The 23,255-nt window shown below is 46.3% G+C and overlaps 1 protein-coding gene across 9 annotated transcripts in view; it reads right to left on the bottom strand.

Moving 5' to 3' along the window:
* The window catches only part of Apbb2 (amyloid beta precursor protein binding family B member 2), a 325,526-nt gene that overhangs the window by 289,713 nt on the left and 12,558 nt on the right, over positions 1-23,255 (bottom strand). The window contains exon 1 of one of the 9 annotated variants that reach the window (XM_038324980.2): positions 14,447-14,465. The exons of the other annotated variants lie outside the window; for them this stretch is intronic. The gene's annotated coding sequence lies outside the window, so the exon portion shown is untranslated. Of the gene's footprint in view, positions 1-14,446; positions 14,466-23,255 lie in introns of those variants that run through there. 9 annotated transcript variants of the gene reach the window in all.

Below are 23,255 nucleotides of genomic sequence, written 5' to 3'. Positions count from 1 at the left end.
TATCCACCTCAGGAAGGAAGCAGACCTGGACACAACGAACGTAACTTGTATGATCACCAGAGTCCCAGGCCTGAAGGTGTGAGGCTGCTAGCATGCTTCTAGCTATTGACTTGAGAAAATAAAAAAAAAAAAAAAAAAATGTGTGTCGAGTTCCTAAAAATCACTTATTTTCAGCTGGGTGGTAGTGGCGGCACATGTCAGTAATCCCAGCACTCTGGAGGCAGAGGCAGGCGGATCTCTGGGTACAAGGCCAGCCTGGTCTACAGAATAAGTGCCAGGACAGTCAGGGCTACACAGAGAAACCTTGTGTCGAAAAACCAAAACCAACAACAACAAACCACTTGTTTTCTTTTTTCTCTTTTTTTTTCTTTTCTTTTCTTTTCTTTTCTTTTTTTTTTTTTTTTTTTTTTTTGGATCCTCCTCTGTTTTATTGTGCTATTTGTCATTTTTGTTGTTGCTGTTGTTGGGTTGGGGTTTTCTCGAAACAGGCTCTCCCTACGCAGCCCAGGCTGGCCTGGAATTTGCTATCAGGTCTGGGCTGGACTCTCCTCCTGCCTCAGCAACCCAAGTGCTGCAGCACCACACCCTGCTCAGCTACTCCCTTGATAATCCGCTCGATTGCTTCCCCATGATGTTTGGATTAGAACTTTGGATTCTACCATGAAGGGGGTATTATTAAAAAATGTAACATTTAAGGCAGGAAAGATAATAATAACGATGATGATGATTACAATTCGGTGCTTTGTGGCCTCATATGTTAATTTCTGACTCCCCTTGAATAGAGAATCTCTCTGCATTTGATCATCACCAATAACACTTTTGACTCTTTATTGACTGTGTGTCTATCAAGACACCTAAAACATTGTTTTTCCCATATTTTGTCGGGGAGGTGATGAGCTGTTTGAAACTGTGTCTTCTTCCTATGTCGCCCCTAACCAGCATGGAATTTGTGGTGATCTTCCTGCCTCGGCCTCCTGAGTGCTGGCGTTACAAGCATGGCCTGGCGTCTCTTTGCGTCGAGAAAACCATCTCTCTCACTTTCCCCCCAACACTTTAACTGCATCCAGCGCTCACAGGTGGTTTAGAGTGTGCTTCTAGGCCCTGTGGTTCTCACGCAGGCCACAAAGCAGACGGCTAAGTGGTTATGTCTCCCACACAGCAACTCAGTCGTGAGTCTGAAATAATAAAGCCGGGGGAAAGGGTGTAACAACTTGTGTGTGGACTGGTTTCCTCTTTTTACGTGTCTTCGCATGACAGCACTAGGATGAAACAGCAACAACAAAAATAGGCAGCCCCCCCTCACTGGAATAATTAATAATGTCTTAGTGGCCTAGGACCACCTGCAACATTCTAAGACAAACGCATTTAGCGTACGGGCTGTGTATTTACAGCACAGCGATGTCCTATTATAGATGGAACCAAAATATTTTACAACCATAAACACAAGCAGCAGTCCTCCCAGGCAGGCCTATCTAATTTCATCAGCATTCTGAAATTACATCTTTCACTAAATCAGCCTCAGGCCACAAATGCCGTAAGATAACATTAATTAAAATGCATATAAAACCATCCAGGAGCAGCAAGGCGCGTAGACTACATTCTTTTAAAAAGGGCAGAAATTGAATTTAAAAAAAAAAATAGTAACTGCTTTTTGGCCAGCTTAAAAGGCTTGATCTTACCCAGTGCCCGAAGCTACAATTCTGCCAGACTTTCTCCAAGGTAGGATAACAATTAGTATGTTATTCACGTGTCTGGTATGCAGTAGCTTTGCAGGTGGAGTGTGCATGCTCACTTTGCAACCACAGGCCCCGCCTTAGATCCATCAAGCAGGATCTAAGAATTACCGAAGCATCATGCCACCATACGTCACAAATTTTCAAAACATTCCATGTGATCCTGGAGAACCCCCACAACAGCGCTGCTCAAGTTCAGATCTCTGTTTCATTTTCAAATAAATTCCTATGGACCATACACAAACAGCGGTTGTGCAATATTAGCTGGAGACGAGATACGTTTGTTTACGCTACGGAACACTTACTTAACGATGTAAAGATGGGTTGCATTCTTTTACCTTGTATTTGTTTAAACCTGTGAGGCTGTGTTGCTTTGCCCACCGAAAACACCTGATTGGTCTAATAAAGAGCTGAACAGCCAATAGCTAGGCAGGAGAAAGAAATGGGTGGAGCTACCAGGCAGAGAGAATAAACAAAAGAGAAAAGGGGGGAGGAGCAAAAAAAGGAGAGAGGATGCCACCAAGCCGCATATCCAGTCATGGAATAAGATGGGAAAAAATATAAAGAAAGACAAAAGCCCAGAGGCAAAAGGCAGACGGGATAATTTAAGAAAAGCTGGCTAGAAACAAGCCAAGCTAAGACCAGGCATCCATAAATAAGAATAAGTCTCCATGTATTTATTTGAGAGGTGGGAGGGGGGCTCCCAAAGAGCAAAGAATAGAAAACAACAAACAACCATAATTATGATTATCACTAATAACTGTTACTGTCTTCACACTGACATGATCTTAGTAAGTCTTCATAGAACCCTGAGAAACCTGTTCAAGGTAATATAAGAAATGCTGGGGTCGGGACGAGAACCATTGCTGCTGGACCCCCAGACGCCCCGCACTAGGTGGAACTGTGTGTCTTAGAGAATCATTCCAAACATAAACAGATACTGACATACACAGAAAGATTCGATGTCGTCACTAAGACAAAGGGTCTCTGCATACACACAGGCATCACAATGTCACCATGGTATTTTGAATTTTACCTGTCCGGTTCAGGTTGTTTCAAGTATTTGCATTCAAATAACCACAGGAAAGAAATGAAACCAGGTCAAAGATGAGCTTCAGCCAGATATCTGGCTGCTGAAGTAGATAGAGATGTCATAAAACAAAGTAATATCACAGGTAACAGAAGGCAGTTCTTCGCCTTCGATACAGTAGAATGTGACACCTGTCAAACTGGTGAGGTTGCAGGTGACGGCTTCATAGTACCATTTTCTGCTCTCTAGTATATTATTGGACTCTGTACTAAAACCAGCGCCATTCTTACAACATGAAAAACAAGAGCCCTTGAGGAAACAGCACTAACAACACACAGTTACACCAGCAGGCTCCTAGTATCTAAAATAGTTCTGCTGCAAGTGCAGTGCCCAACTGGTGGAAGCCAGATGCACATGAGCTGTCACTATCCGATGACCATGTGCTATGAAGTTAGCCAGTGTGGTCTAGGCTCCCCTGAACAAGTCATTCAGCTCCCCGGAGACCCCAGTACAGTAAGAATTAACACGGCCACTGTATCGGTCACTTTTCTATCGCTGTGATAAAGCACAATGGCCAAGGACACGCGTAGAAAAGAAGCTTTTATTTAGGGCTTATGGTTCATCACTATCATAGCGGGAACATGGCGCTGGAGCAGCAGCTGAGAGTCTGCATCCTGAATCAATCAATCAATCAATCAATCTCTTTCTCTCCCCCTCCCCGCCCCCACCCGAATGTCATCACCAAGCGGATGCAGAACCATTACTTTTTAGCTCTTTCCAACATATATTTATGCAAAGACGTTTGGACTACGGCGTTAAAGACAGCTACAAGTGGGAGTCTTGTTTAATTCACATTGAAGTGCATGCAAATTGTTGACTGATGCTTCTAAATGTGCACTTCTATCTTCCTAGGGGACAAGTGGAGGTTAGCTTAGAGAAAGGAAAACTGGGGAGAAGACCCAACTATAGCCATCTGCATGCAGCCCTTGCCATCACAAAGGGAAGGGAAAACAAACCTGGAGAGAGAGGGGGGGGGAGGGGGGAACGGGCTCTAGAGCCCTGGTTCTCAACCTATGGATCACAACCCTCTAGGTGGCAAACAACCCTTTCACAGGGTCACCTACAACCGTCAGACAACACAGATCTTTACATTATGATTCATAGCAGTAGGAGAATTACAGCTATGAAGTAGCAATGAGATAATTTTATGGCTGTGTTAAAGGGGCACAGCATTAGGAAGGTTGAGACCCACTGCTGTAGGGCCATTTCAAAGACTGGCCATCGCTGGCTGCTCTGACCTATGTGAAGCAGGTGGGGTAAAGGGCTCAGAAAGAGCAGCACTGGCTCCTCCTTAGAGACGTGACTGTCTGCGTCAACCCCATCAAACGTTTGTGATCCTAACCACCCACAAGCACAATGTTAATGGGAGATATGGCTTCTAGGAGGAGACAGGATTCTAAGAATGGGACCCCCATGAAGGGAACTGGTGTTCTTGTAGAAACACTTCCAGAATGTTCTTGTCCTTTTCTTCCTGAGAGGATGTAATGAGAAGGCAGTCACCTATGAGTCAAAGACTCATGTCTGAGCCATAAAGCAGGTCTCTAATCTGCCAGAGCCCTGATCCTAGCTGTCTTGGCCTGCAGAGCCATGAGCAAGACCAGTCACCTGTCTATGACATTCTGGTGACAGCAGCATGACGAGGCTAGGGGAGACTGTGTATGGATGGTTGTGCTCACACTAACTGCAGAGGAGACATGCACACAGCTGGAGGGACCGTAAACTGGGACAAACTGCTCTGGACGACTTAACAAAAGCCAAACAAGCCACGCATGTCTTCCAGCTCAGCAGTCCTGCTCCTAAGAACATGCCTAAAATGCATGTTAGTATTCACCAAAGGCATGTGCCAGACTCTCACAGCCAATTACTCCCAACAGCCAAAATTGAGTGTCAACCATAATGTGGATAGTTTGAAGTACACTCATGTAACGGAGTATCACAGACAACAGAAAGGAAGAAACTATTAACCCCACAAGCTCATGGCTGCCTAAGCAGAAGACACAAAGAATACATGTGGTGTTTCCCAAAAGAGAAAAAGCTAAACTTCAATGATAAAGATGATGGGAGTGCCTGCTCCGGATGGAAAGATGAATTATACTGGCCTGGGTAATGGTCACACAGTGGACACACATGGCAAGAGGCATCAAGCAATACACTTAAGGTTTGTATGCTTCATCTCAGTTGTACAAGTCCGAGAGTCAGGTATGGTGAGCCACGCCCGTCATCCCAGTTCAGGAAGCTGAGTGGGGAGATCATGGTGAGTCAGAGGCCAACCCAGGCTATGCAGCAAGGCCCTGTCTCAAAACAACAAAACCACACAGCAGTTGTCTCCGGCAGGATTTCTATTGCAGTTATAAAACACGGTGACCAAAAGCAACTTGGGGAGATATGGTTGATTTCAGCCTACAACTCCCAGGTCACACTCCATCACAGAGGGAGGGCAGGGTACTCAAAGCAGGAACCGAAGCAGAAGTCATGAAGAAATTCTGTTTGCTGGCTTGTTCCTCTTGGCTTGCTCAGCCTGTTTTCTTATTCTTCCCTCCCCACCCCCGCCCAGGGATCACATACATGCAGGTAGCACCTAAGGCCCCATCCACAATCAGCTGGACCCTCCCAAATCAATCATTAATCAAGAATATGCCCCACAGGCTTGCCTACAGGCCAACTTATGGAGGTATTTTTTTTAATTGTAGTTTCTTCTTAGCTGTGCTTACATTTTGTCTCTAGTTGACAAAAAACCATCCTTCACAGTGTGGCCTTTGGGATTATTGCCATGAGTTTGAAGCCAGCCCAAGTCACATAGAATGAGACCCAGTCTTTAAAAAACTACATAAAAGGCTGAGTTATCTTACAGATAGGGAGCTTGCAAGGCCCAGGGTTGTATCCCCAGCATAGCCTTCCCCACCAAAATGGGGTTAAAGACCACGCCCCTTTCCCTATAGGAAATTACTAACACAAATGCCCCACCCAAAACAATTTTTGAGCCACTGCTCCCTTATATAAACACAATCTCTGGATGTGAGTGTGACTGGGGGGGGGGGGGGGGGGGGAGGTGTGTGTGGGTGCAGAGGGATGTGGGTGTGGAGGTGCAAAACACACAGGAAGGGACAGGTCTAGACAAGCCCAGTGGTGCAGGCTTGCACTTCCAACCACTCAAAAAGTTGAGGCATGAGGATCACAAGTTCAGGGACCACTGAGATACCAAGTGGATATAAAATCAGTCTAGGGAACTTAGCAAAACCATTTCAAAATAAAAATAAAATGGCTGAAGATGTGGATACAGAACACGTGTCTATTCCATGTGAGGCCCCGAGATCTCTGCTCCAGCCAGGAAGAAAAAGGGAGAGAGAAAAGAGGGGGATCTGGCTGGAACAATTCATCAATTCAATTCAAGGACTGGACTGGCTTCCCTTGACTCTGCCTTTCACATCCCCTCACAGGTCTGCCTTTTTATATGTGGGCGACGGAGCCTACGTAACAGCAGCATCTTCTCCGGATCCATTATCTATCCCTAGAGAGCGCTCATCAGGGACCCAGTGGAGTCAGGTCACACCGGAGAGGTGACAGGCATCAGGCTAAGCAGCAGCCTCTCCTAGCTCAGGATGCTGGATGCTAAGACTGGCGAGCGATGCCACTCACCAGATCATATGACCAGGATGACGTGAAACCAACTTACAGCGGAGCTTTCCTCCCTTGTCCAGTTTCACCAATAAACAGCTTACTGCCCCCTTATCGGGAAAGATAAAGGGAAAGGGAGAAGGAGGGGAAGGAGAAGGAGACAGAGATGGAAACAGAGATGAGGCAGCAGCATCTACATGATCAATTAATTTTGACAAGGAGGCCGAGAGGACACAAGAAGAAAATGAGTCATTAGCAATAGTGGGATTCCCTCAGGCCAGAGAATGACACTGGACCCTTATCTGACGCTAGACACAGAAATTAACTCGAAATAGATAAGAGGTTTAAATATTAGGCCTGAAACCAGAGAAATCCTAGAAAAAAAAAAGCACAGAGAAGCTTCTAGATAACAGCACTGGTAACATTTTCTATGCCTCTCGCATCGAAAGCTCAGGCTCCGAAAGCCAAAATAAATACACAGCAAGTCGCACTGAACAGCTTCTGCACCGCAGAAGAAACACGAAACAAAACAGTAACTTGCTGAATGGGAAAAAAAAATATTCACAATTCAATTATCTGATAAGGTGTTAATAACTCAAATTCATAAAGAACCCAATCAGAGAAAAACAAATAATTCCACTAACAAATAGGCAAGTGATCTAAACAGACAGTTCTCCAAAGACAGAAGATGCCCGGCAGGTGCACAGAAAGGTACTTCATCCAGATTCTTGCAGAAATGCATATGCATCCTGCCCCCCTAGGCAGCTGTTCTCATCAAATGTCAGCGAGGGCGTGGGGGATGGGAACTCCTGCACTGTTGGGAATGTGGATTGGTGCAACCATTATGAAAAACAGTCTGGAACTTATTAAAGAAATTTTACAAAGCGGTTAAACATCTGTGTACTGACATGATAGCATGAGTGGAAAATTCTATGTCAAACTTCACATGATCATTGGCAAACAAAATGATCACACATGCACTAACAATGCATGCACATAAGGAGAGAAATGTGTTTGGATACAGGTCTATCTTCAAGGTGTCTCACTGTTGTGAAAATTAATTCAGCCAATAGATTTGGGGTACCAGCCTTAGGGCATGGCTTCTTGTGTTGGAGGAGGCTGCTTGTTGGTTCCCGACTGCTCAGCCCCAAAATAATCACACAGACTGTTTTAATTAAATCATTGTTTGGCCCATTAGGTCTAGCTTCTTATTGGCTAACTCTTACATATTAATTTAACCCATCTCCATTAATCTGTGTATCGCCACGTGGCAGTGGCTTACCAGCAAAGTTTCTATGTCTGAAGATATAAGTAGTTTCTTTATCATTCAGCTTAGAAAAACGAGATGCTGCCACTTGCCACAACGCAAATAAAACCTGAAAGAAATCGTACTAAATGAAGTGAGCCAGACACAAAGACAATCATCACATGACACCATTTGTACCTGGAGCCCTTTAAAGCCAATAGGCAGAGATACAAAATAAGGAGCCAGAAGAAATGTGGGTCAGGAGTTACAGGAGCAGATACATAGACTGAGCAAGCCTCGAGATGCCGCACATGGAAGAAACTGTAGTGCTGTCCTTGGGACTCCTGCCAAAAGATTTTTTTTGAAGCTGTTCTTGGCACAAAAACAAAAGTTTAAAGTGGGTAACTATGTGATGTGATGGAATTAACCTGCTTCACTATAGTTACCACTTCACTATTTATGTCTCCCATAACATCATCCTGGATACCTTAAATATATCCACATAAGCTTTTTAATTTTATAATGTGGATAGCTCTTGCCAAATCAGGTCATTGGCCAAGTGGGGTGGTCGGCCAAGAAGCCTTAGGTCAATAAATGTCCTGACTCGATCATCCCACCCCACCCTGTCTATCTTCTGATCCCAAGAACCACAGAGGAGCGTGCAAGAGGCTGCAGACACTAAGCTAACCTGCAGCCTTGCCCAGCTTCGGATGGCAGATGCTCAGAGGGATGGGTATGCCATCCCCAAACCAGAGGACCAGGGAGGAGGAGGCTGGAAAGTTTGCCTTTCCCTCTACAAAGTCCTAAGACAGTACTCTGCACTAGGCGTTTGTAGAGCTGGGCATCAGAAACAACAAACCAGATGAAGTCATTTCCCCTACTTATTTTAACCCCTTCATTCTACCATTGCAATTAAGGACCTGTTTGCACAACCCAAGCTGAGCAAGTCTAGGAAAAAAAACACTGTGTGGAATGAACAGGTGGAACATATCTTTAATCCTAGTACTTGGGAAGCAGAAGCAGGAGGATCTCTGTGAGTTTGAGTCCAATCTGGTCTGCATAGTGAGCTCAATCGATGGATGGATGGATGGATAGATGGATGGATGGATGGATGGATGGATGGATGGATGGATGGATGGATGGTGACAGCCAAGACCACACTGCCCGATGCTGGAGTAGGAGGTCCTTTTGTATGTGTATTGCTTTCATTGGCTGAATAAAGAAACTGCCTTGGCCTTTTGATAGGACAGACTCAGGTAGGCCGGGAAGACAGAACAGAATTCTGGGAGGATGAAAGCAGAGACAGGCAGACGCCATGATTCTCCTGCCCTAGACAAATGCTGGTTAGACTCTTAGCCAATAAGAGGCTAGAGCTAATGGGCCAGGCAGTAATTTAATTAATACAATTCCCATGTGATTACTCCGGGTGTAAGCTAGCTGGGAGGCCGGGAGCCGAGCAGAACAGAAAAGCAAGCCCACTCCTCATACAACATGGTGCAGGGATGGGCCTGTGGGGGTGTTACATTCTCCTAAGGCTGCAAAAATTGTTGAAGATGGGAGAGGATTAATTTCCACTTTTCCAAAAGACCACCAGATCTCCAGAGGTGGCTTTGGCAGTGAACCTGTTCTCAGTGAACCCTATCTGGTCAGAGACTAGACATTTTAAAAGGCAGAAATTAGTCATTCCGAGCTTGAAATGAGAGACACCTGCCATCACCTCTCACCTGTTTGAACTCTTGGTCTCCAGCTGATAGTATTGCTCTCAAAATGTTTTCCAATGCGGGACACACAACGTGGTGGACACACACCACTGTGAGCAAGCCTTTGAGGGGACCCAGCCCTAACTCTGGTTCCACCTCTGCTAACTGATCCACCACAACTTTAACTAGCAGCACCTCAATCTCCCACCACTGTGGACCACAGCACAACAGCCACCACGCTGAACCCTACTATGAAGGACTGGAACTATGAACCAAAGCAAACTTCTCCCAGAAGCCACTTCTGTCAGGTCCTTAGTCACAGCAACCAGAAGAGTAACACTGGGTAAATGCTAAGTGTTCCATTCAACTGTTTTATAAAGCCAAATGGTTTACCCTCTATTTTCCTATCTAGACACCACACTGTATGTGTATTAGTTTGAAAGAAAATGACCCCCAAAGGGAGTGGCACTATTAGGAAGTGTATTTGTTGAAGCGGTAGGGCCTTGCTGGAGGAAGTATGTCACTATGTAGGCAGGCTTTGAGGTCTCATACATGCTCAAGCACACCCAGTGTCTCAGTTCACTTCCTGTTGCCTACAGTCAAGATGTAGGACACTTGGATACTTCTCCAGCACCATGTCTGCTTGCATGCCACCATGCTTCGCACCATGACAATAATGGACTAAACCTCTGAAACTGTAAGCTTGCCCCAATTAAATATTTTCCTTTATAAGAATTGCCGTGATCAGAGCCCAGGCACGGTGGTGCATGCCTTTAATCCCAGCACTCACACGGGAGGCAGAGGCAGAGGCAGAGGCAGGTGGATCTCTGTTTGAGATCCCAGCCTGTTCTACAAAGCAAGTTCTAAGGCAGCCAGAGCTGTTACCGAAAAATAAATGAATAAAAAGTTGCCGTGGTCATGGTGTCTCTTCACAGCACCATGGCTAACTAAGGCAGCCATCTTGCTGGCCCCTTCTCTAGAAACCTCTCAACAATCAACTAAGAGGGCTCCAGTCTGTAGGCGAAGCAAACCGGGGTGTAAGGTGTCAGCTGGCAAGTCTGCGGTCACCGTAAGTGACAGAGCTAGGGCTTGAAGCAAGGCTTGCAAGACAACATAGTCTTAGTTCTTCCCATAAACCCCCGTCCTGGTATTCCTCAACCTGCCACGTGGAAGCCTGCAGGGCTGCTTTCATCGCTCTTTGCGGAGACTGCAGTTTTCTGCATCATTGGTTCAGCAGTCTCTTAAGGCCCAGCCAGATACAGAATCGCTGTGGCTATACCACTACAGCAACTCTCCAGAAAGAACAGGCCGTGGGCAGGGTGGAGGAGTCTGAGCAGGGAGAAGGAAACAGAGAGCATGTTCGTGCACTCAGTCAGGGTAGCGAAGCTGTGTTTGTGAAAACACTGGTGGGAACTAGAACAATGGGGAAGTGAAGGGAACCGAGCCATCCACAGCAGTGGCTTCAGGTCTGTTCAAGTCTACCTTCGAGAGACTCCTGGGCTAGTCTCTGATATCACTCCTTCCTTGAACAGTCTTCATACTCCCGACCCTGGAGCCTCAACTGTAAGCCTCAGGTCACAGGTCCATCCACGCCACCCAAATCTCCACCAAGACCCACAACGCCTGCTCCACTCTATCTGCATCCGGAGCAGCCACCCACTTCCAGCCACGGGGCTAAAACCCCGGCTCCTCCTGCAGTCTTCCCACCACACTCCACATCCGATCCACGGACAAACCCCATAGGCTCCACTTGGACCAAATACTCAGCATCCAACCATCTCTCACCATGTCCACTGCTACCACCCTCAACCAAGTCTTCAGCATCTCCGAAGCCAGAGTTCCCGAAGGGTCTCTGTGGTCCTCTGCTGCCCCACGTCTGTCAAGCCTCATCTTTCCTGCCCACAGGTGTCAGATGACTGTCATAAAGGGCAGGATTGCTACCTGTGCTGGAACCCTCGATGGCCTCGTATCCTGGCGGCTCATGCACCGGCTTAACCCCCGCCTTTCTCGCTTCTCAGGCTACTCCTCTCTGTCACCCATTGCTCTTCAACCCTTCGCCTGGACTATTGGCCGCGCGGTGTCCTTCTTGCCTCCTCTAAGTATTTACTCAGGGACTACCCTTAGGTACCAAATGTAGTGGTGTGCACTTGGCAAGCTGAGGCAGGGGGATCATGAATTCAAGGTCAGCCTGGGTTACAAAATGAGACCCTCTTGAAGCGGCGAAGATTGGAAATAACCAAAAATAGTCCTTTTATAATTATTTAATTTTAATACAAAGGGAGATAAGGGAACTTACAGAACCAAGGGTCCAGCGGAGTGAGCGCGGGGCAAACGAACGGGGCGCCTTCCGGCTCCCCAATCCTATTTAAGGGGCATGGCTACCCCGCTGGAGCAGCCACGCCCCTGAACGCAGGGATTGGGCCAGCTGCCCCAACACCCTCTCTTAAAAGTAAAATAATAAAATAAAATGGTACCCCCCCCCTTCCTAGCTCACCCCTCATCCATGTCTGCTTGGTCCAGCTTTTACAGCACACTGTGGCTGGCTGTATCTTCAAGTCTGACGATGGAGGTCACTTCGCGCAAAGCTCAGAGTGTCTGCTCTATCCACTCCCAGATCCTGAGCACCTACCTAGCTAGCTGAGCAAATGGACCATCTCTGCCCAGTTGCTTTCTATCACCAACATCAAATGATGATTTAAGAAAAATCAATTGCAGTCAGGCATGGTGGCACACACCTGCAATCCTAGCACTTAGGAGGCACATCAAGGGCACCAGGACCTCCTGATGGCCGTAACAATCCTACAGGTTTTGGAGAGTTCAAAGCTAAACATGACTACATAGTGAACTAAAAGTCAGCCTATCTACCCAACACTTGACTCAAAAAAAAAATTTTTTTAAGGCAAGTCTGTGATTACGTTGTTTCTGCTTTGTGGTTTTCTAGCACCTCCCCCACAAGCATCCCTGCTCAAGCTCAGTGCCCAATGCTGCCTTAGCTGCCCTTAAAGTTGAGACATCCTGCCGGGTGGTGGTGGCGCACACCTTTAATCCCAGCACTCAGGAGGCAGAGGCAGGCGGATCTCTGAGTTCGAGGCCAGCCTGGTCTACAAGAGCTAGTTCCAGGACAGGCTCTAGAAACTACAGGGAAACCCTGTCTCGAAAAAAAAAAAAAAAAAATTGAGACATCCTCAACTATATTTATGTTCTGGGATTCCAAGTTTGAGGAGACCCAGGGGCTGTCCCAAAGGCTAACAATTATTGGCTCCAAATGCTGTAGTTTCCAGTGGTGTTTACTTTTGATGGCCTTCTTTCTGAGTCTTGTCATAAGGAGCATGTTTGTCCTTTTATGATGAAAACACACACAACTGAAGCGACCAAAAAGAAAAATTACATGAGACTGGGGCATGGCTGAGGTCACGAGCATGCCGCTCCCTCGCCTTTCTCTTCTGGACACAGGCTGGCGAGCCCCTGCCCCACCCCTGTGGCTGAGCTGCAGGGATGTTTCTCATTTGTGATTACCTTGGCTCTGAACATGGAATGATGTCACAGGATAATGTGGAGACAATTAACAACAAATCAAAGTTTAAAGTGATTGCTTAAAAATACAGGTGGTTCACCAGATTTAAAAACAAAATCATGTTGGCTCAACATGTTGGTTTATTTTTTTTATTTTGCCTAATCAGCAATCTGTACACGGCCTTGTGCCAATGTTGGGCCCATTTTAATACTCCTTCCTGTACTTAAACATCATAGGGTGCAAACATTTTTTACTTCCTAATACCTAATTCAAACAGTAAAAGACAGTATCTGGGCCACTGACATTGGCAGAGAGTGTGAACTGTAGCATCTTAACACTGATCTGAGAACACCTACAGCCCTAAAGCCTGTAGGGTTTTTTCTTTTTTTTCTTTGTGTTGGTGTTTTGCCTACAGTATGTCTGTGTGAGGGTGTCTGATCTTGGAATTACAGACAGTTGTGAGCTGCCATGTGGGTGCTGGGAATTCAACCCGGGTCCTCTGAAAGAACAGTCAGTGCTCTTAACCGCTGAGCCATCTCTCCAGACCCCCTAAAGCCGATGTTTTTGGGGTAGGTACTTTACTGTAGCCAAGCACTGATCTAAGTATTTCAAATTAGTCTGTCTATTGAATCACACTCTCATCCTGACCTATTTAACATATGAAATATATAGGCCTGAAAAAAAAAAAACAGAAAGCAGAATTTGAATCCCTCAATCCCTGTGTTAAATAGCCACTGCTATTTCCCATCTCCCCGGCCTCCTAATACTGTAGATAGTCCTCAACCTCCATAACCCACTGAAGACCCTTTCCTGACTCACAGCAGAACGCTCCACTTTCTGCCTGTCTTTTTTGTTCTCATGCTATTTTCCTAAGAGACACGCGGACAAATCCCTGTTGACTTGACCTCGAACTCTGGGTGAGAGAGAGCTACAACCGATTCACACCCGAATTCCCCACTCTTAATAAATATTAAAACAAAAAAGTCACAGATCTGAGGCCATTTGCATCCCTTTGGTAATATAAGGACATCCAGTAAGAGTTTGGTAACCTAGGCACTATGCGTATCTATGCTAACCCCCACAGAGGAAGGACCCAGCATTGTTGTCGCCATCTTGAAAACATGTGGGCAGTGGAAAAGTTTTAAAAATCCCACCATCAATCAAGGTCAGTCGTAATAAGAACTATGTGCAGAGCCCCCAAGACAAGCTCATCTCTGAGGTCCAACAGAAGGGATGGAGTGAATTCTAAGCCCAGGTGCCACAGGGCATGCTTCCCCTCTCAAAAAGTAAGCCCTTACAGGTGCTGGCAGAGACGCCTCCTCCAGGGGAAGCCCCACCCCTGCTCTGACCAGTGGCTTGCCTCAGGCAGTCTTTGTTTGGGTGGCATTACTCCACACAGCCATCCCCCTGCAGTGTCTCTTCCTGGCATTCTCCATGTGTCTATGTCTCAATTTCCTCCTCTAATGTGGACACCAGTCATGACAACTTCAGAGCTCAGGCTAGTCCATCATGGCCCCCATCTTATGTGGTTTTACATCTGCCAAATACCTTTTCCAAATGAGGTCAAGTTCAGAGACAGCAAAAAGACCGGAACAGTCTTCCAGGAATTTTCTTGAGAGATGCAATCCATCTCAAACACCTATCAGAATGAACTCAGCATACAGAGAAGAGACTCAGTTTCTCTCATCAGTTAACCTCGTGATGTTAAGACCTTCGGGTCCCCACATCCCTCCTGTGGTGAATGGTTGGAGATTCTGGGGTCTCGCTATAGACAAAGTGCTAAGAAAACAAACAAAACATGACACGCTTTAAGTAAATGAGAAACTTCCTTTACCATGAAGATTTTCATATACCGGAAGCCAACTGACACACTAAAAATATTCCAAGTTCGGCATTTTCAGCCCGCTTCTCCTCTCACACTGCTCACTTATCGTGCGCCAACATTTACCACGTTCCAACCGAGAAACGCTGTCAAATTCTGACCAATCGCTAGTAGTCAATAACATTCTATAATGGCGGCATATAACCACTGAGACTTATGATATACTCTGTGTGTGTGTTATATGTGTGGCTGTGTGGGGATGTGCATGCGCATACATGTACACCTGCATGTGGAACCCAGAGGTAAACACCAGCTATCTTAAAATCATTCTCCATTTTGTTTTGTAAGACAAGATCACAAAAACATATAACACATAGAAAAAAAACTGTTTAACATTACATGCTTTGTTTTTGTTTTGTTTTGTTTAAGACAAAGTCTCGCTATAAAGCTCAGGTAACCCTTGAACTTGCCTACAGATCTGGATGTAGGCTCTCAGCTACTTCTCCAGCAGCATGTCTGCCTGCATGCAGCCCTGCTCCCCACTACGATGACAATGGACTCTGAAACTCTAAGCAAGCCCCAATTAAAGGCTTTTCTTTTACAAGAGTTGCCGTGGTCATGGCGTCTCTTCACAGCAACAGAACAGTATCTAAGACAGCAGGGTTAGGAGGTGTGGCCTTGTTGGAGGAGGTGTGTCAATGTGGGAGGACTTTGAGGTGTTGAAAGATTCACCCCATTCCCAGTGTGCTCTCTGCCTCTGACAGCTGTCTGCTGGCAGGCCTTCGCTCCTCCATCATGAACTCTAACCCTCTACAACTGTAAGCCCAGTAAATACTTTCTTTTATAATCCGCCTTGTTCACGGTATGCCATAACAGCAGTAAAAAAAAAATAAATAAATAAATAAAACTAACATAGCGCCATGATTATAGCCATACCCCCCTCGCCTGACTTCAACCTTTAAATTCTCCATTAGGTTCTGTCCAGGGAAACATCTTAGTATGTGCCATATCCCAAGAAGATCTCGGGATTTCCTCTCCTGTGTTTGCGTCTTGCATCTGTCCCCAGTACAGAAGCCAAACTGGAGGGGAAGCAGAGCAGTACGCCCTCTCTCTAAGTCTTTGAGCTGCCCATTGAATGAGAGGCTGGCCGGGCAGGGAACATTCGAGAGAATCCCAGTTTGAGGCCAGTGTGGTCTACATGGAAAAGCTAGTCAGAACTGCAAAGCGAGACCCTGCCTGAAAATCGCAAATGGGAGGTTGGTTACTCTTCATTCAGTTAACCTGCCTGGGAGGATTCCAGCTCTGCAAACAAGGATGATAAACTGCACCAATATGCCCTTGCCTCTGCAGGAGAGGTGAAAACATTCAGCCTTGTTGATACCCTACAGCGCAACGGGTGTGGCAGTCACCAACACATAGCACAGAAAATAACAACTTTCTTTTTTTGGGGGGATGGGGTTCGAGACAGGGTTTCTCTGTAGCTTTGGAGCCTGTCCTGGAACTAGCTCTTGTAGACCAGGCTGGCCTCGAACTCACAGAGATCCACCTGCCTCTGCCTCCCGAGTGCTGGGATTAAAGGCCCTTGCCACCACCACCAGTGAAAATGACAACTTTCTAATTGCTGTCATTGTGAGAACCATCAGCCTTCAACGAAAGAGGGAAACAAAGTACTCAGTTATTTAAATAAATAGGCTTGACTCAATCTTTCCTAATGGGAGAGTTTTCCTATCCTTTGAGATGTCAGTGTCACACCTGTGCACTGGCTGGATATCCACTGCACCTGTGCACTGGCTGAACATCTTCTGCACCTGTACACTGGCTGGACGTCCTGTACACTGGCTGGATATCCACTGCACCTGTGCACTGGCTGAACATCTTCTGCACCTGTGCACTGGCTGAACATCTTCTGCACCTGTACACTGGCTGGACGTCCTCTGCACCTATACACTGGCTGGACATCCACTGCACCTGTACACTGGCTGGATGTCCTCTGCACCTGTACACTGGCTGGACGTTCTCTGCACCTGTGCACTGGCTGGACATCGTTTGTACCTGTATACTGGCTGGACGTCCTCTGCACCTGTACACTGGCTGGACATCGTCTGCAACTGTGCACTGGCTGGACGTCCTCTGCACCTATGCACTGGCTGGACGTCTTCTGCACCTGTGCACTGGCTGGACGTCCTCTGCACCTGTGCACTGGCTGGACGTCCTCTGCACCTGTACACTGGCTGGACGTCCTCTGCACCTGTATACTGGCTGGACGTCCTCTGCACCTGTACACTGGCTGGACGTCCTCTGCACCTGTACACTGGCTGGATGTCCTCTGTACTTTGTCACTCTGTGAACTGTGAGAAACACAGTCACCATGAACTTGGCAGTCTGGTGCTCTCCAGACACCAGGAAAACAGTAAAATATTTATACAACAGGCTAACTCAAACTTTGGCCACTTAAATAGATTTGTGGGAAATTCCTTAGCATGCATACTTATTAACCAGGAAATGTCTCTGAAATGACTTTGTGAGCTGACCTCATACATAACTGACAGAAAGAACCCACGAGTCTGTAGAATATCACTGGAATGACACGAACTGCCAAATTAACAGAAGGAGTGGGGACACTGAAGACTGTGGGAGTCACCAGGCAAAACAGATATCACAGGGTCTGACATGTCCTAAAATCAAATGCTCAACCCAAAGCCCAACTTGTGCACTTGTAGTCCACTAACTATCTTAACTCAAACACAAACAAAAGTGCTAACAGATTATCCTAAAGGGCAACCAAAATTGGTTTGCGAAGAAACAATATGACCTCCAATTAAAAATAACAAAGAGTGAAGTAACAGCCTTCCTCTGGAGAAAACACAAAGTAGTTTAGCAAGTAAATTCTTACTGCCACTCCACAGGAAATGCAATTTTCAGACCATATTAAATTTATACAACATTCTGAGGCTGCCAGCCACTCTCCCCTGGTACCCAGGCCTCATCCTTTGTAAGTATGCTGAGCACGTCCTAGGATACAATGTTCTGTGATTACAGAAATCTTTGATTTGTTTCTAGAGAAAACATCATAACACCAACTACATCTTTTTAAACATATATTACCTTTCATAGACTGGTGAAATTTTCTTTGTTTCAAAAACCAAGTAGAGGCTAAGAAGATGGCTCAGGGGATAAAGCATTTGCTGCCTGGAAACATGAAGACCAGAGTTCGGGTCCCTAGCACTCACTCAAATGGGGCAGAGGGGCCTGGCCTGACAAACTAGCTGAATCGGCAAGCTCTGGGGGCAATTGAGAGGCCCGGCCTCAATAGTGATCAGGTAGATGTGCAATGGTAAATCTGGGCCCCACACACATGTACCTACAAACATAGAAATGTGCATACACCCACACGGGCAAAACAAACTAACAAGTAAATCACTTTAAATTTGAAAAATTAAGGCTAGAGGGATGACTCAGAGGGTGAGGGAATTTCCCACCAAGCCTGAGAGCCTGGGTTCAATGCCAGGACGCACATGGTTGAAAAAAACTGACAGTCACAGGCTGTCTTCCCTCCCTTCTCTCCTATACACACACACACACACACACACACACACACACACACACACACAAGCAACTTTTTAAATTAAAGAGCAAACAGAGAGGGGAATAGCGGCTCATGCTGCTAAAGAGGCTGAGGCACTTTAAGACTGCCACAAGCGTAGGGCCAGTCTGTAACACACAGCCTGTAACACACAGCCTGTAACACACAGTGAGTTCCCAGCCAGCCTGGGCAACAATGTGCGAAGGACTGGTGTAAGGATATCATGCTGATCAAGTGTGACCCAGGATCAAACCTATCCCCGAAGTCCTCAAACCTAGGAACCCCTGATCTCTGCTGGTACCACTCCGACAGTCATCTATCATCAAACCCAGATCCCTGGTACCACACTGACAGTCTCTCAAAGGAGAATAACAATAACAACCAAACCAGGCAGCTGAACACAAAGGTTGGCTACTAACCTCTTTCCAGCCTTTTTAAAGATCTATCCCGCAGCTAGAGGGATGGCTCGGTTCAGAACACTGGCTGCTCATCCACAGGACCCAAGTTTGATTCCCAACACCCACACTGCCGCTCACAACCATCTGTAACTCAAGTTCCAGGAGACCTGATGCCCTCTTCTGGCACCCATGGATACGCACAACACAAAAGTGGTACACCAGGCAGAGAGATGGCTCAGTGGTTAAGAGCACTAATTACTCTTCCAAAGAAGCCAGGTTCAATTCCCAGCACCCACATGGCAGCTCATAACTGTCTATAATTCCAGTTCCAGAAGACGTGACACCCATGGCAAAACACCAATGCACATAAAATAAAAATAAATAATGTTTTTTAAAAAAATATATATGATTACAAAAGTTGTGCACAGACAGGAACGCAGGCAAAACTCTCATACACATAAAACAATAATAAATTATAAATAAATCTTCAGAGAGAGAGAGAAAAGCTATTCTTTTGTTTTAATCCTAAATAAGAATAAATTGGATTAAATTAGTAGTCCAGTTACAAAAGTACAATCAATTCAGCAGGACTGTCCCAACTGATGACTATTGGAACAATTTAAAAAAAAAAAAAAAAAACAAGTCAGTCAGTGGTGTTGCACGCCTTTAATCCTAGCACTTGGGAGGCAGACACAAGAGGATCTCTGTGAGTTTGAGGCCAGCCTGGTCTACAGAGCAAGTCCCAGGACAGCCAGGGCTACACAAAGAAACCCTGTCTCGGAACAAAAAAGTCAGAAGATGAGCTGAGTGTGCAGGCCCTGCTGATCACGGCTCTGGAGCAGGCATTTCACGGTGCCACAGCAAACCTGCCCTCCAGCATGGTCCCTCGCTATGCTGTCGGCAGCTCCTCCAGCTCCCACTAAAACCCTGACCCACCTGCATCTGAAATCCAAGGCTTCCTCAGAAGAACATGGGCCAAAGGTGGGCAGCCGAGGCTCTGAGGGTACACTTGACAGAATAAATAGCAAAGTGTCATGGTTTTTTGAGGACAATCCAACGAAGGTTCATTTTGACCACAATAATTCTTCTCCAAAGGACCCTCAGTAACAACATGGCCACAAGGTGACTCCTGAGATCACATTCGGTCCACAACCCCAGACTAGTCTGGGTGAGTATGTGTTGCCTGCAAAAGAGAGCTTCTGACAACACATGAACTTGGTGTCAAGCTCAAATGACAAGGGAGAGCCATCTGTCTGTCCCCTCCCCAGCCCTCAGAGCACCAGGCCCAGATGCAGGCCACCCTGAGATCTGAGCTGGCTCACAAGTGCTTCAGTCCAGGACAAGTTCATTCCTCCCCAGAATTTTTACTGTTTCACCCATTTTTAAGTGTATAATTACACGACATTAACTACATTCACACTGCTATACACCTGTCACCGGCATCCATTCTCCGAACTTTTCTCCCCAAATGGAACCTTGGTCCCCCAGAACACCAGCTCCCAGCAGCCCTGGCAGCCACCAGCCTAGCTTCTGCCTCTGTGAGCTGACTAGGAACTGCAGGGAAGGGCAACCGTAAACCTTTGTGCGTGGCTTATTTTTTTTTTTATTTTTTAATTTTTTTTTTATTTTTTATTTTTTATTTTTTTGTTTTTCGAGACAGGGTTTCCCTGTAGTTTCTAGAGCCTGTCCTGGAACTAGCTCTTGTAGACCAGGCTGGCCTCGAACTCAGAGATCTGCCTGCCTCTGCCTCCCGAGTGCTGGGATTAAAGGCGTGCACCACCACCGCCCGGCCTTGTGCGTGGCTTATTTCACGTAGCGTGATGCTAGCTAGCTCTTTGATTCCCAATTAGCCTCCAAGACCCAGTCCTGAGCAAATAAGTTTCAGATGAGACAAGGAGGGGCATATGATAATAATTTTACTCCTTTGCTCACTGCCAAAAGGATGCAAGAGCATGGGAAGGAAGAGACAGAAAGACAAAGAAATCAGCCACCATCCTTCCCAGAGACGGAGCTTATTTCTAAGTCTGTCCACTCTCTCCTGCCACTGGCTTTATGCAGACAAACTGTTAACAATGACATCACGTTAGTGCATTCACACGGGGACATCACATTCTTTAACATAAGCATCTATCAAAATGGCACGAGGCCAAACATTCTGAAATTAATCCCAAGGTCAACATGAAGGAAAAATAAAGGTGCTTTTAGGAAAACCAGCACCCACCCCACTCTCCTGTTTCACATTAGAGCTGCCTTAAGTTTCGCGCTGAGGGCAGGAAAACTGTTCTTGGCAAGACACCGTGGTATTGTTTAATAGCTAGTGTTGCAGAAGGAAGGCAATGCCTTCCCAAATGTTCATCCGAGAACAAATGTGAAGCAAAAATTTATATAAACTCCGAATGCAGCCGTCCGTCCTCCTCTTATCTCTCCCAAAGGGAAACAACACAAACCCACTGGATGGAAATCCCGCTTTCTTAGAGGAATAAAGATAACACTGCCACAAAGCAATGTGCTCTAAGGCCTTTTCCTTTTTGTTGTTGGTGGTTGTTACTTTCTTGCAATTCCCATGTCTTCAGAACCAAGAGAGAGGAAAAAAAAAAAGACAAAAATTCAATGAAACTCCACATCTTATTAAAAACCAAACAACCAGAAAGACACAGGCCTGGTACAGTGAGGTGGTTCACGGGGAACTGAAGCTGGAGGCAGCAGATGACTTGGATACCTGAGACGACGACACACAAGAGGATGGAACTCAGGACTTCCTGTATTTATTTTAGTAGAAACAACCTCGTGCGTCCTGCGCGGAGGAGTCATTTTTAGAAATGACACTGACCCCACTGCTACGCCCCTGCAAGGCAGCACTTCCGTTTCATGGCACCATCGCTCATGTTCTTTCTGCCCAAATCAGTGGACCACGTTAAAGGTGAAGGCAACAGGATTTTCCTCAGAGTTTTGGGGACCTGTCCACAGTAGCGCTCTCCGGGACCATCACCCTCCCTGGCAGATTCCCGGTCTCTTCAGGAGCACATGGTATGAAAACACATCTATCTCAACTGGGACCAAAGAGCACAACCCATCCAAATCCAAAGTCCTGAACTAAAGGAGCCCCCTGCCCTGCTCTCCCCTGCCCTGCCCCCCCGCCCTACTCCTCCCTGCCCGGCTTCTCCCTGTCCCACTCCTCCCTACTCTGCTTAGACTGTTTCTATGGTTGTTCCCTCCAGTTCCAGTTCCTTTCATTCTTTTCTACGTAAAATCCCACTGCATCTTTCTGGAAATTACTCTAAGCAGAGGAAAAGGCAGTATGGATAGAAGCCTCTTCACCCGCCTGATAGCTGAGCCAAATGTCAGGGTTAGCCCATGTAACCCAGGCTATCCTGTAACTCTTGATCCTCCTGCCTGCGTCTCCCAGCTACTGGGATCACTTACGGGTATCAAGCTCTCTCTTAACGACTGAACCTTAGCATATGTTCTTTTTAGGGCTCACCCAGGGATCCCTGACAAAGGAACATTTTTGGCCAGCTCACTCACCCCTCTCTCCCCTTCTGAATCTGCTATGCCAAATAACCATAAGGTATCAGAAAATAAATCTCTTCCAAACGGCTGTCCTAGATCACCTGTACTCTAACTTCAAGAAAGATCAAACTAAACATACCTTAACTAAAAGTAAATCCAAAAACCAGTACATGGCAGCTGACTGCCTGTGATCCTGGCACTTAGTAAGCTGAGGTTTGAAGATAAGAGTTTACCATAGTTAAAGTCAAGCCAAGCTTGGCTTTGCAGCTCGGTGGGTGGAGGTGGGGGGGGTGTCAGGAGAAAGACGGAAAGGAAAAGAAAGAAAAGAAAAGGGAGGGGAGGGGAGGGGAGGGGAGGGGAGGGGAGGAGAGGGGAGGGGAGGAGAGGGGAGGGGAGGAGGGAGGAGATATAGAAATGACAGAATGGAAAAAAGATTACTTGTCTCAAACTAACGTTCATCCTTGAAAACCCACAGTCACTTTCTCTTTGCCTTCATTGCCTTAATCAGCTAACATCCAAAGCAGTGTCTGCATTTCCAAACAATAAAATGACAATATAATGTCACAATTCAAGTCAAAACCCATGATCTGTTAAACCAAGTAAGGCAAAAGCATGTGAGAAACGGTTCTTTTCTATCAAGGTAGTTAGTCCAGCAAGGACTGATATTTCCCGGGCCTTTCTTCTCCCTCCCCTTTACCTTGCCAATCTCATCAGACGGTGAAGCTAAACTCCCACAGATGAGATGCAGTCACAACCCACGTCAGGGATAAAAGGCACACACCATCTTGGCCAAGACTGCTTGCTACCCATACCTGAGTTCCGGTGACCCTTTTCACACACACACACACACACACACGCAAAAATTGCCTTGCCCAGTTACTTTCGCTTTGTTCATAAGTTCGTTTGTATGACACCAAGATTATCATTTTATTTCTAGCAAGCATGTGCTAAAGCAGCCTATTCTGGAAGTCATGGTATTAGAACTAGGACCCAGACAGCAGGCACCACAACAAGGTGAGCAGTGTCTGTAAGACTGAAGGTGGA

This window comes from Arvicola amphibius, chromosome 1 (genome assembly GCF_903992535.2).
Source record: "Arvicola amphibius chromosome 1, mArvAmp1.2, whole genome shotgun sequence".
Classification (NCBI taxonomy): domain Eukaryota; kingdom Metazoa; phylum Chordata; class Mammalia; order Rodentia; family Cricetidae; genus Arvicola; species Arvicola amphibius.
This window is presented reverse-complemented; position numbering and strand designations above follow the sequence as displayed.